We start from the raw sequence: 14,812 nt of genomic DNA on the forward strand, positions 1-14,812 counted from the left end.
GGATCTTCTCTGTGCTGTCAGTGTGCTGAAACCCCACAGTGATTCAACATGGTGTGAACCTATTTTCCATACATTGTGGACATAAATTCCAAATCAGTCAGCTTGAAGAGGTCAAGGTTGTTGGCTCCAAGGAAGGCAAACGGGGCGGGAGGTGCGGGACCTGCTATTTTCATAACAAATCTTCCAGAAGCATTCCACCTTTTTTTAAAAATAAATTTATTTCTTTTTTATTTATTTATTTTTTGGCTGGGTTGGGTCTTCCTTGCTGCACGTGGGCTTTTCTTTAGTTGCGGTGAGTGGGAGCTACTCTGTTGTGGTGTGAGGGCTTCTCATTGCGGTGGCTTCTCTTGTTTCAGAGCAAGTGCTCTAGGCGCGTGGGCTCAGTAGTTGTGGCACATGGGCTCAGTAGTTGTGACTCACGGGCTCTAGAGCGCAGGCTCAGTAGTTGTGGCACACAGAGTTAGTTGCTCTGCAGCATGTGGGATCTTCCTGGACCATGGCTCGAACCTGTGTGCCCTGCATTGGCAGGCGGATTCTTAACCACTGCGCCACCAGGGAAGTCCTCAAATACGACCATTTTTGTGCATGTATAGCTTTGATGAAAAATAAAAACTCAAACTGAAGGAGCCTGGGTGGTAAGGCAGGCCTGGGTTTCAATCTTGAATCTGTAACTTGGTTAGCAGGGTGTCTATGAGTAACATAATATATCTGAACCTCAGGGTTTGGTTTTTTTTTGTCTTTATCATTGTTCTTTTAGTTAATTAATTAAGTTTTAAAAATTGAAGTATAGTTGATTTACAATGTTGTGTTAGTTTCTGGTGTACAGCAAAGCGATTCAGTTATACATATATATGCATTTTCTTTTTCATATTCTTTTCCATTCTGGTTTATTATAGTTCCCTGTGCTATACAGTAAGACCTTGTTGTTTATTAATTTTATGTATAGTAGTTTGTATCTGCTAATCCCAAACTCCTAATTCATCCCTCCCCACCCCCTTTCCCCTTTGTTTTCTATGTCTGTGAGTCTGTTTCTGTTTCGTAAATAAATTCATTTGTGTTGTATTTTAGATTCCACATATAAGTGATATCATATGACATTTATCTTTCTCTTTCTGACTTAATTCACTTAGTATGATAATCTCTAGGTCCATCCATGTTGCTGAAAGTGGCATTATTTCATTCTTTTTTATGGCTGAGTAATATTCCATTATATATATATATATATATATATATATATACACACCATATAATCTTTATCCATTTATCTGTTGATGGACATTTAGGTTGTTTCCAAGTGCTGCTATGAACATTGGGTTGCATGTATCTTTTCGAATTATAGTTTTCTCTGAATATATGCCCAGAAGTGGGATTGCTGGATCATATGGTAACTCTACTTTTAGTTTTTAAAAAATTCCCCCCCTCCCTTTTTTTAACAAACCCTGTATTGAGGGATGACTTTCAATAGCTCACAGCAAGGGAGCTGCTCTGCTACGTATGAAACCCTGACCCAGAAGCAGATCGTCTGCAAATGGTTTTGCACCAGGTTCCCCATGAACGTGCTGCATGTGACAGGTGCTATTTTTAGTTTTTTAAGAGACTTCCACACTGTTTTCCATAGTGGCTGCACCAATTTACATTCCCACCAGCAGTGTAGGAGGGTTCCCTTTTCTCCACACCCTCTCCAGCATTTTGAACCTCAGTTTTAAAACCTCAAATGCCGGGGGGAGGGGAGGTATTTCCACTTTGTCCGGATCACGTGGTTGTGTGATAGAGGATGCAGAAGATTTTGTAAGCTGTGAAGAGTGAACAGGAAGAGTTAGCATCCCTGAAAATACATAGATGAGCTGGGGTGACTGCTGACGTGGCGGCTACATTTCCAGCTGCCAGAGGACCTTGGGTAAATCAAGAGGGTGTTATTTCCTGCAGTCCAGCCTTTCCCTCCCTCCTCTTCCTTCATTCTCTGCTAGTAGAGAAAGACCAGTTTGTTCTATGTGGTAGAAAGTGGGCCTCAGTCAAATTCTCGCCTTGGCTGGGCCCCACTGTTAACCTGTGGTACTGAGTTAATCCCCCAGCCCTCAGTCAGGGGGCTTCCTCCCAGTTGTGTGCCCCTCACACCCTCATTCTCCAGCTTCCAAATCTGCTCTTCCAAAGCCACTTTCTCCTGGGAACTGAGCCTGGAATTTAGGGAGCCTGCCACCAGGCTTCCCCAAAGTGTGGAGAAGCAAATTGAAGATGATAGCATCAAACTTTCTCTCTTAATTAAGATACTTGTGTATACATGAAGGAACATCAATTGTTTTTGTCTCAAAGCAGACTGGCTGGAGTGCTGAATTGAGAATGGTTCCGGTGTTGAGCTCAACGAAAAGGAGTATGGTGGTTAATTAATATTAATGGGCAAGCCCACCGTGTACTTGTCATCCCTGATAGAAATGATTTTTTTTTATTAGGGTATAACCTTCAGAAAGAGCACAATTTTAAGTGTATAATTTGGTGTTCTTTTTTTTTAAAGTTTATTTATTTATAGCTGCGCTGGGTCTTTGTTGCTGCGCATGGGCTTTCTCTAGTTGCGGCGAGTGGGGGCTACCCTTCGTTGTGGTGTTCAGACCTCTCATTGCAGTGGTTTCTCTTGTTGTGGAGCATGGGCTCTAGGTGCGCAGGCTTCAGTAGTTGTGGCTCGCGGGCTCTAAAGCGCAGGCTCAGTAGTTGTGGCACACGGGCTTAGTTGTTCTGTAGCATGTGGAATCTTCCCGGACCAGGGCTTGAACTCGTGTCCCCTGCATTGGCAGGCGGATTCTTAACCACTGTGCCACCAGGGAAGTCCCAACTTGGTGTATTTTTACACACATGCACACGCACACTGCCACCACTTAGATCAAAATACAGAATATTTCTAGAAGCCCAGAGTCTCTGTTATGCCCCTTTTCATCACTGTTCTCTCAAACACAACCATTATTTTGATTTCTATCACCATTGATTAGTTTTGCTTGTGTTTTGCTTCATGTAAATTGAGTTAAACATTATGTATTCATGTATCTAGCTTCATTCACTCAGCATAATGCCTGTGTGATTCATTCATGTTTCCGTGTGGTTTGTTCCTGCTCATTATTCCATTGTGCAGATCCACCACAATGTATTTATCCATTCTGTTGCTGAACGTTTGAGTCATTTCCAAGCTTGGGCTATTATGAATGAGGCTGCTCTAAATATTCTTGTATACATTGTTTGGTGGACTACACCCTTTATTTTTGTTAGGTATTGTTATGGACTGAACACTTGTGTCCCCCCAAATTCATGTGTTGAAGATCTAACCCCTAATGTGATGGTATTAGGAGGTGGAGACTTTGGAAGGCAATTAGGTTTAGATGAGGTCATAAGGGTGGAGCCCCCAAGATGGGATTAGTGTCCTCACAAGAAGCGGAAGAGACACCAGACCTTCTTATTTGCCATGTGAAGATACTGCAGGAAGGCAGCCAGGAAGAGGGACCTGCCCTTCTACCACTTGCATTTGGACTTCCCAGCCTCCAGAACTGTGAGAAAAAAATGCCTTGTTCAAGCCACCCAGTCTATCCAGTCTACTGTATTTTGTTATAGCTGCCAAAGCTAAGACAGTAATCTATATCTATATCTATATCTCCAGGAGAGAACTTACTGGATCATAGGGTACATGAATGTTTAGCTGGATTTCTACTCACAAAGCACTGAATTGCATCAAATATGAACAGTCTCCCTCAGGGAGCTGTTGAACTCAGACTCTGACTCTGAGGTATGATATCAGGAGCAAGACTTAAAGAAAAGCAAACACCCATACAACCAGGCAGCTCATCCTCTAACCTTTCACTATTTTCATATATTTGCAATATTTCCTATTTTCAATTACTTAATTGAGCTTTGGTTTTCTGCAGGCTTGAATAATTCTTGAATTCCCTCTAATTCTTTCCTGATTTTTCAGGGATTTGTCTAGGCTTGTTTCGCCACATGTCAAATCTTCAGCTCCCGGTTAGTTGTCCTAGAGCTGACCTTGTCTATATCTGTTAGAAAAAGGCTTGAGATACCTCCCTACTCCACTGATCATTTCTCTATGCCTAGAAATTGTTTTTTCCCATTCAGAAGCAAATAATTTCTCTAAAAAAAAAAATGACATCTTTAACCTTAGCTCTTCGTTTTTTTTGAAATAATTGCTGCTGTATGTACAGTTTGTATTGAGGCTTGTGTTTGCTGACTAAATACTTCCGGCTGTAGAAAACTCCTGACTTATAAACTTGCTTCTAATTTTAACAAGGATCACACTTCTTGTTTCAGTAATACAGGGCCTTGTTCATGGTGGATGCACATAAATATGAATTGAATGAACTTAATGAAAATAATTTAAGAAAACATTACATAGACTGAAATAGAGGCTATGGAAGTTTCCTTCCAACTCTAAGGTTTTAAGGCAAAGCCCTCAGGTGATTTTCTCACCCGAAGCCCCTGGGGGTGGGCAGCTGGAGGCAGCAGAACTTATTTTCACTGCAAAAAGGAGTGGAGCTGCCTGGGTGACCCTCTCCAGACAGCTGGGTCGGGTCTATTTATCCAGACTCTAGCTGCTCTGGCTGGGAACAACTGTTATTATTCCTGGATTTCTAAATTTTGTCTTTCCTCAAAGACTGAGGACCTGAGTTTCTTATCCCAGTTCATCTTAATTTCACAAACATTTATTGAGCATTTACTAAGTTCCAGGTACCGGGGTGGGTGCTAGACTGTAAACATGAATGGCACGAAAGCTGATTAGATAGGCGGGAAGGCAGACACACTCTCAATATACAAATTGTGGTGAGGTAAGGAGAGGGCATTTCTCCCCTGTCCCCATCAGCTCGTGACCTGGGTCCCTTACTTCTCCTCTAGGGCTCTACTTCCTTACCTGTAAAATGGGGGCATTGCAATGCTTATCTCTGGAGAAGTGTTATACTGTGCTGTGCTGCAGTGCTATGCATCTGTCCCCACCGAGGGAAACAGGACAGAGTGGCTGGGCTGCTAGACTTATTCATAGAGCTGGACCAACCCGGAGCTTGCCTGGGTGCAAGTGTGCCCTCAGTCTCACGCAGATGGTGCCTCAAATCTCCCAGAGGGGCTCTGTGCCGCCCGCTCCCACCCCCGTTCGTCCAGAGGCGCTGTTCTGCTGGATCCAACAAAAGCCGTTGGTTTCGCTTTGCTCCGAGACCCGCTTAGCAGACGTCCCCACCCTCAGGCGCCGGTCCAGACGGCGCCACCCCGCCCTTGCACGTCCCGCCTCCATCGCCCTTCTCTCTGCCCTGGGCACCCAGGGCAGCGCCCCCATGCGCTTCCCGCCAGGCAGAGCCCAAAGGGGGCAAGTGTCTCTGAGCCCTCCCAGGACCCTAGGTGCCAGGCCACTGCCCCGGCCAGCCCAGGCCAGCTGAAGAATGTTCACTGAAGACGCTGAGAGACCCTCCAAGGACACAAACTGGCTTGGCAGAAGCGCAAAGCAGCCTAACAATCAGTTTAAAAAATTGTCCTGCCCTCCCTGAAAACCCCTTCAAGCCTCTTCTACTCCCCCTCCCCTAGTCCCTCACAGTTTAAATACCGCGCAGGTTGTTTCCACTCGCAATGGGTCCTTTATACCGTCGTCTGGCCGTTGCAGACACGAGCCCACCCACCGGTCGGGGGCTGAGAATGCAGCCTTGCTCCCGCTCCCGCACCCAGCTGGGTAACCCAGCAAGCAGCTCGCTCTAAGCCTCGGATTCTGTCTGTACGTAGGGATAACAGCACCTCCCTTGCAGGGTTACCTGCCGATGATTCATGTCATGTGGGAAACCTACAGCAGATAGTGCTGTCAGGTGGAGTGCAGAGAAGTGGTTAAAGGTGTGACATCTGGAGTCAGATTGCCTGCGTTCAAGTCCAAATCCCCTACCCTGTGGGTGATCTATGGTGAGCAAGTTATTTAATCTCTGGGTGGCAGTCCCTGTTAGTGATCACTATTGTTTTTATCAGTTATTGGGCCCATCCTGGGCAGCAGGAGACAAGGACCAGCGGGAGGACAGGGCATTCTGGGCCACATCTTCTCCCTTAACTGAGCCATAACTTATTTTTTGTTGTGGTAAATATATAAAAATTGTTTAAAATGCCATTTTAACCATTTTTTAAAGTGTACAATTCAGTGGTATTAATTATACCCATAATGCTGCACAACTATCACCACTATTTCTAAAACTTTTCATCCCTCCAAACGGAAACTGCCCAGTAAGCAGTAACTTCCCGTCCCCTCTCCTTCTGTCCCCTGGTAACCTCTAGTCTGCTGTCTGTTTCTATGAATTTGCCTGTTCTAGATATTTCATACAAGACATCACTTATTTTTTAAGCACCCTCTGCAGATCTATAGCAGCTCTGTCAGTGCAGGAACGTAAAATGTGTTATTTAGCATTTATTTGCTCATAAAATCATTAGAGTTGGTATATTAAACTTAATGGTAATTTTATTCAGGCAATAATTACAGATTTAGTAATTACATTTTTTTTTTTTTTTTTTTTTGCGGTACGCGGGCCTCTCACTGTTGCGGCCTCTCCCGCTGTGGAGCACAGGCTCCGGACGCGCAGGCTCAGCGGCCATGGCTCACGGGCCCAGCTGCTCCGTGGCATATGGGATCTTCCCGGACCGGGGCACGAGCCCGTGTCCCCTGCATCGGCAGGCGGACTCTCAACCACTGCGCCACCAGGGAAGCCCAGTAATTACATTTTTATTTATAAAATAATGTTTACATTTTTTGCTTACAGGCTGTTTATTGTAGAAAATGTGGGAAATAGAGAAGAGTATAAAGGAAGAGGTTAAAAATCACCTATAATTCTAATGATGTTACCATTTTGGTGTTTTTTAAAAAAGAAATTAGATTTACAATGAAATGCATTTAATGTTTTTAGGCTATGAGCTGCTGAACTTAGGTTTTTGTTCAGTTTGAGAAGGATTACTACATTTGAGATTAGAAGACCCCACCCATGGTCTATGAAGACAAGGAAAGCTCTAAGAATATCTGGACTTTATGTTGGTTACATTGCTAGGCAGACCCAGAAAGCATCATTTGCAGAAGGAGCTGAGGAAAAAGGAGAGAAGGCAGTCCTACAAAATTAATTATATAGTGTTTGTCGAAGGAATTTTCTCTAGACAGACCTTTTCCCTAACCTAAAACTCTTACGAGTTTTGGGTGTTTTTGAAAAAAACACACTTTCCACATGCCAGGACAGCATAAGACACTTTTGTATGTACTTTCTATTAATTCCCACACCCTCTTTAGGAGGTGGATCTTATCCCCATTTTACATCGCACCTCTGCCACCCATGTGCTGTGTGACCTTGGGTAAGTCTCTAAACCTCTCTGTGCTTTTGACATCCTCATTTGTAAAAATAGTACCTACCTCATAAGTTTGTTGGGAGGATTAAATGATTTAGTATGCAAAGCTCTTGAAATATAAGCCCTTAGAATTTATAGGCACAATGGAAGTGTTAGCTGTTAGGATTATTCTTTACAGATGAGGCCTCCAAGACACGAGGGGATTAATGAGCTCCCAGATGCCAATTTTTGTCATTTTCTTGGACTTTGGAGGACTGCAGCCTGGCTCCAGTAGAGAAGGCTGCCTCCTCCTTCTCATGTGGGTGTTTGGGGTTTACGATGTGCTTCCAAACAGGGCCTTCTCTCTCCCATATGCCACTGGAGGCAGAAGTGGCTGAATCAGAGGACAAGCAGAGGAGAGAAAAGCAATCATATCTCATTCCTCTGTTTAACGCCCCCAGGTGGCTTCCAAGTCCCCTCAGGATTCAGCCCAATTCCTTAACAGATTTACTCAGCCCTTTAGGATCTGCCTCTGCTAGACTACCACCCCAGTCTCGTCTCCCTCTTGAAAAATCTTCTTCCAATCATGCCAAAACGCCCTGTGCCTGTTCTTGCCTCTGGGCCGTCTCCTACTCTTTTCCCTCTGTCTGGAACACTTTTCCCTCACTTCTGCTGGCCTGGCTAATTCCTAGTCATCCTTTAGATCTTTGCATTTATTTTTTTTTTTATTTTTTTTTAGATCTTTGCATTTATTCAGTACTGGAAGTCTTCCTTGGTCTCTTAAGTTAGCTGTCCCTCTTGTGGGCTCCCCTCGGCCCCCTACTGCCCCATAAATGCTACTGGTACAGGTGGAGTGGTGGATGCTGCAATGCAGTGCCTGGATCTGCCTCCGGAAATGAAGAACTTATCCCCCAGCTGCTGGAGGAGTTGCCCAAGGATGGCCATCAGCTGTCGGCCCTCGCCCTTAGCTGAAGAACACTGCCTTACCCAAGGTTACACCTCCTTCCAGGGGCAGCCCTCGTCCAGTGTCTGGTCAATGCCATTGGATAAAGGCCCAGCACTCTTGCCACATTTGGAACAGCTCCAGAGGTTCATCTCATCTTCAATACTTCCTGTAAAGCTGCCATTGAAACAGCATCACAGCTCAGCATTGCCCTCTGCCCGACCATGCCCTTTCCCCTCCCTCCCACGTCAGTGACCCTGAGAGCATTCCCTAATAAATACTCTGCAAGCTCCTCTCCAACCCAGAGGCTCTTCCCAGGGAACCCAGCCTGTGTCATGTACTGACCATTTGCAGCCGCCCACTGGCTCATGAATGCCCTCAGGATAACATCCCAGGGTCTCAGCCTGGCCTCCCGTCCCTCAGCATCCTACTGTTTCCCCACCACCCCATCTTGTGCCGCCCCGAGGAACAAATGTGCCTCTTCATTGCTCCGACTTTGGGGGCCTGCCTTTTCTGCACCTTTTTTCTCAAGATCCCCCGTCTCCAGAATGACGCCCCTACACTTTAGTAAAAAATACTTATTCCCCACATTTTCCATGTGACAGGCCCTGAACAGGCATTAGGGAACAAGATAGATGCAAACCTGTCGCTTCAGCCTAGGCGGGAGGAGAGATAGATAAACAAGTAATTACAAATGACAGTTTCGTGCTCTGAGGGGAGGTGCAGGGAGCCAGGAGATCACACGACAGGGCAGGGGCTGACCTAACCCCTAACCGGCTCAGGGAGGGCTTCCCTGAGGAGGTGCTGCTTAGGATGAGGAGGACCCAGTCAGGCTGAGAATGACAGGAAGGGCATCCAGCGTAGGGACTGTCACGCACAGAGGGTGGGAGGTGCTTCTTCAACTGAAAGAAGCCCCTCGAGGCTGAGGCCACTTCCTCTCTGGCCAGTTCAGGGCACTCGTCAGAATCATGTGATTGTTTGCTTCTCTCTCCACATCACACTGGAAGTGTTTGGAGGGTACAGAGGATTGCTAAAAGTCTCTCACAAACTTCTGTTTCTGGTCGAGAGGGAGCAATGGGCCAAACTTACCATCTCACCTTTAACAACTAAAGAGCCAGAGAAAAATATATGAAACAACCGTTTTTGGATATTGGACAACTGGTCTTATGGGATGATGATTCCTTTAAGAGGGAAAACGAGTGTGGTGAGCACTGTAATTGTCCCCTAGCTTACAGCCCGGAGAGGGTTTCCAGGCCACAGAGCAAGAGGGGCACCCAGGTGGAACCTGGCAGAGTCGAAGGGGAGAGTTCGGGAGGCCGAGGGGGCTAGAGTTCTCAGGGGAGATGGGGGAGGAAATGGCTGCACAGAGAGAGAGAGAGCGACCAGGGATTTCCAGATGGTTCCTCCCTGTGGTGCCCCATCCCACCCCCAGTGCAGAACCATCCTTGGAGCTCCCACAGAGTTGGTGTTCACGCCAGCCAGAGCAGAAAGCCGCCAAATTCACAGGGCATTGGGTAGAGTATTCAGAGAGTGTTGCCTCAGTAGTGGGGAAATCAGCCCTAGACTAAAGACTACTCTGGCCTTGCCTTCAGAAGCTTCAAAGCAAGCCTCAAAAGATCAGATTGTTCCCAAGTAACTTGACTCTGTTCTGGAAAAAAGCCCAACACTATTTTTTAAAAATACAAGACTATCCAGCACCCTACAAGGTAAAATCCACAATGTCTGGCATTCAGTCTACAATTCCAGGATACACAGTAGTAGGAAAATATGGCCCAAAATGAAGAGAAAAAGCAATCAATCAAAACTGACCCAGAAATGATACCGATAATAGAATTCACAGATAGAGCTATTATGACTGTATTCCATATGCTCGAGAAGGTAGAGGGAAACATGAGAAGATACATGGATGATAAAAGAAAGACGCAAATAGATCTTCTAGATATGAAGACCACAATGTCATGGATAAAAATTGTACTAGATGGGAGTAACAGCAGGTTAGTCAGCGCCAAAGAAAAGATAACGAACGTGAAAGCACAGCAAAGGAAACTCACCAAGATGAAACACAGAGAAAAATGAGGCTAAAAAAAATGACCAGAGGGCTTCCCTGGTGGCGCGGTGGTTGAGAGTCCGCCTGCCAATGCAGGGGACACGGGTTTGTGCCCCGGTCCGGGAAGATCCCACATGCCGCAGAGTGGCTGGGCCCGTGAGCCATGGCCGCTGAGCCTGCGCGTCCGGAGCCTGTGCTCCGCAGCAGGAGAGGCCACGGCAGTGAGAGGCCCGCGTAACGCAAAAAACAAAAAAGAAAAAAAAATGACCATAGCATCAGTGAGCTATTGGACAACCTCAAGTGGCCTAATATGTGTGTCAGTGGGGTCCCCAAGGGAGAGAAAAGAGAGGAGGGGAACATAAAAACTTTTGAAGAAACAATGGCTAAAAACTTTTCACATTTGATAAAAACTATGAACCAGATACAAGAAGTCTGATGAACCCCAAGTGAAAATCTCTTATATTCCCGAAGCCTGGCTCACAGTTGGCAAGCGATCAATGTTTGATGAGTGAGTGAGCAAACTGCTGCCTGCACAGACTCTCACCCTGCTCTCTCCCGTTCCTCTCCTCTTCTCTCTTCCCCTCCCCGCTTTGCTTCTCTCTTGCCCCCGGTGCTTCTCATCTGCCAGAGCTGTCCTGGATGCATATGGTGGCTTCTATAAAGGCCACTGATCTTAAGTCTAGGAGTGTGTCCCAGCTTCAGGCTTTGTCATTGACAGCCTCAAGTGGTCCAGCCTCCTTCAAACTTGAGTACATCAAGGGGGTTAGAGATGAAAGCTAAAATATCCTGAGTTCTGCTGCTATGACCTTCCAGGGACTCCTGCTTCCTCAGTCCCTGTGAGAGTGACAGGGTCAGGAGGAGAGCCCAGGATGGAGTGGATGCCGGGTTCTACCCAGGTGTAGGCCTAGCAGAGCAAGATCCAGCCTCATTCACGGCTCACCCCTGCAACTCCTTTGTGAGGTTAGGCTGGTTGCCTCTGGGCCACCAGCTGGTCAGTGGTGTTTGGATTTGATCATTTATTAATCTCTTTCCAGCTCTGGCATCTTGCGATTGAAGCTAGTGTAACCAGTGTCACCTGGCTCCAGTTGTCCCTCTCCATTCCCCTGTGGCTATCTTCCTCTTTGATGTGTCTCATCCTCACTAAAAGCGTGTGGAAGCTGGAGAGGAGGAGGGAGGCAGGCAGGCCTCAGACCCTTTGTTCCTGCCAGGCCCCTTCCTTCAATGGCTCCCCAGAGTTTTCAGGTCCAAGTTCAAACTCATTAACTCAGCACACTAGGCCTTGATTCTTAGAGCATGGTTTCTGGAACCACCTGCATCAGCATCATACTGCCTCACCCTCCAGCTTGCTAACAGTGAAGATTCTGATTAAAGTCTTGGGTGGGTCCTAGGAATAGGCATTTATAATAAGCATCCCTGGGGATTAAAACAATGTATAGGTGGTAATGGGGGGTTAGGTCATACTACACAGGTAAATCCAAGCAGTAGGAAAACAACAACAACAATGACATGTGCTGAAACTATCCCCCTACCACTACCCAGTCCCCTCCCTGGAAGCCACTGTCTCTCATTTGAGGGATAGTGCATTCCAAGCACACACATATATAGGCATGTGCTTGGGCACAGGGACAGGCCAGGAGATTCTGAAAGCCCAATAAACCAGAGAATGGCTGCACCAGGGCCTCTGGGCTGTGCCCGCATCAGCTCTCTGACCTCTTGCCATCACTCCCCACCTGAACCCCCTGCCGTGCACCAGCCTTACAGAACTTGCTGCAACTCAGCCACTGAGGATGCTGCTGCTGTTTGTGTGCCTTACCTCTCGCAGTTCTCTTTGGCCAGAAAGCCTTTCTTCCTCTTTATTGCCCGCCAATGCCTGTTTATCCTTCAAGACTAAGCTCAACTGCCTCTTCTTCCAGGAAGTCTTCCAGCCTTACCCCATGTCCTACACTCTGGCTTCTCTGCACTTCCACATTCCCTGTTACCAAACTTATCATGCTGAGTGGGGTTTTCTTTCTGTTCCCCTGCTGGACCGTCAGCTCACTGTGGGCCAGGGCCATTCGTATTCCCTGTTGAATTGCTGAGTCCCAGTACAAGGTACATAGTACATAGATAGTCAATAAATGGTGTTCAATGAATGCTCAAATAGCAGGCATTCTGTCTCATTCTTGCCTTGTGTAGTTTGGAAATCCAAACCAAGGTGAGCCTCACCCAGGCTCTCCACCTTCTTGCGCTCCAGAGGGGCTGGTGGTGCAGAAGGCTGGAAGGAGGGCATTTTCTCCCTGAGTCACAGGCAGGAGGGGCCCCTCAAGTCCTGAGCATGTGACACTGAGGGGATGCAGAGGAGGCTCACACCCCTGGGTTGGAGAGACCCAGCCCCAAGTTTCCCCTGGGGGGTCGCCCTGCTGGTGGCCAGTGGGCAGAGCGGGGCTTGGAGGGGCCTTCCTGGCAGAAGCAGTGTGACAGGCCTGCCTCTTCCCCACCTGTGCAGAGGGAGCAGGTGGCCCGGCTGTAGGCAGGGGGTAGGGAGATCCAACAGAGGGAGGGGCATGCGAGAGGAAGCTGAAAAAGCAGGGGGGGTGGGATGGCAGGGGTGTTGCTGGTCAGGTGGCTGTTTAAGGAGGAAATGTGCTGGGAACGTTAATGAGCTGCGTTCATTCACGGTGATCTGCTTCCCCAGTCGGGGAGCCGGCCAGGTTCTGGGGTGGAGGAACTGGGGACGGGAGCCAAGTTGGGGAGCTGCCCGGCTGCTGGGGCAGGGCCTCCCATGATGGGCTGGCAGGGGGAGTCTTTGTCCTGGCTCTGAGGAGCCCTCCTTCCTTCTCCCCTTTAAAGGAAAGGCCAGGCCTTGCCAGGCGGTGACAATTTAGCTCAAGGCCTGCTTGGGACTCACTGTCCATCCTAGTCTGGAAGCTTCTAGGGCAGCGGCTGGCTCTCAGGAGTCACTGGCAGAGCTAATCTTCCAGCCCCCCCCCCCCGTCTGCTCCCACCCCTCTTGCCTCTCCTCCACCCTGCCAGTCTGAAGCCCCCAGGGCATGTTGCCCATTAATCAACACTCTCGTCCTCCCCACATGGGTCCTGGCTTCCCAGGAGCCCTCTGAGGTCATGGGGCCAGGGAGGCACCGCTGGAGCCGAAGGTTGGAGACCAGATGCCTTCGACGGTCTGAGTGCCGGCTGTGACAGGCCTACTAAATGCCAGGTGCTGGGTTAAGTGCCAAAGTGAGGAGATGAGGAAGCCGTGAGGGGTGGGGAGTGGGGGAAGGCTTTGCCCCAGGAGGAGGGTCAGGGAAGGAGCCACATGTGTAAACAGAGCTCCAGCTAAGAGGGGATAAACAGAGCAGCAGGCTGGGGGACTTAACTCCGCCTGAGGCGGCTGGGGAGGGCCAGGGAGAGGAAAAGGGCTGAGCGCCCTGTGGAGTGGCGGGGAAGAAGGAATTCGTGAAGGAGAGGGGAGAGGAGGCCCTTGCAGACGGCAGGCAGCCCTGGCTTGACTTGTGGAAGGGTTCCCTAAGATCACACCGCACCGGGACCCCTGAGAAAGCCCCCTCCCCCTGAACTGTCATTGAATTGGTGCTCCAGGACCCATGGCCCTAGTTAGAGGTCATAGATAAAACTGTGAAAACTTTCAAAAGAACTGTCAGAAGCCCATAAAATCAGCCACATTAGTTACGACGTACTGGCCCCGGTTCTATCTGTTTATGACAGTAGAGATACTGCAAATTTTTCATCAAGATGGAAAAGAAAAATGAAGAAAACCCCTGAGGCTTTTGGTACCTGGTGGGTGAGGAAGCTTTAATCTTGTGGGGTCTTTCGGTACCACATCACCAGCTCTGACAGACTGTACTGTGCTGTGCTTACCCCTGGCACCTCCTGGACCAGCCACCTTTTCCTTCTGGTTTTTTTCCCAAGGAGAAACCCAGGTAGCCACCACCTGTGAGGGGAAGTTCTTCTTTTTTTTTTCATCTTCCCAAAAGTTTTTATTTTATATTTTTCACATCTTTATTGGAGTATAATTGCTTCACAATGTTGTGTCAGTTTCTACTGTACAACAAAGTGAAGAGCCATATGTATACATATATCCCCATATCCCCTCCCTCTTGAACTTCCCTCCCACCCTCCCTATCCCACCCCTCTAGGTCGTCACAAAGAAGAGATCGAGCTGATCTCCCTGTGCTATGCAGCAGCTTCCACTAGCCATCCATTTCACATTTGGTAGTGTGTATATGTCCATGCTACTCTCTCACTTCATCCCAGCTTACCCTTCCCCCTCTCCGTGTCCTCAAGTCTGTTCTCTACATCTGCGTCTTTATTCCTGCCCTGCCACTAGGCTCATCAGTACCGCTTTTTTAGTTTCCATATATGCGTTAGCATACGGTATTTGTTTTTCTCTTTCTGACTTCGAAGTGCTTCTTGACCTGTTCAACTACTCTTCTTGCTGGGCTCTAAGCAGCCTTGACAGGGGCCCCAACTGATGGACAAACAATGTATGGGTCCTATGGTACCAACAAACCACA

The 14,812-nt window shown here is 47.8% G+C and overlaps 1 protein-coding gene across 1 annotated transcript in view; it reads left to right on the forward strand.

Annotated features, from left to right (window-relative positions):
• Nucleotides 1–14,812, forward strand: part of SLIT1 (slit guidance ligand 1) — a 207,181-nt gene that overhangs the window by 20,350 nt on the left and 172,019 nt on the right. The window lies entirely within an intron of this gene.

Source organism: Globicephala melas, chromosome 16, assembly GCF_963455315.2.
Source record: "Globicephala melas chromosome 16, mGloMel1.2, whole genome shotgun sequence".
NCBI classification, from domain to species: Eukaryota; Metazoa; Chordata; class Mammalia; order Artiodactyla; family Delphinidae; genus Globicephala; species Globicephala melas.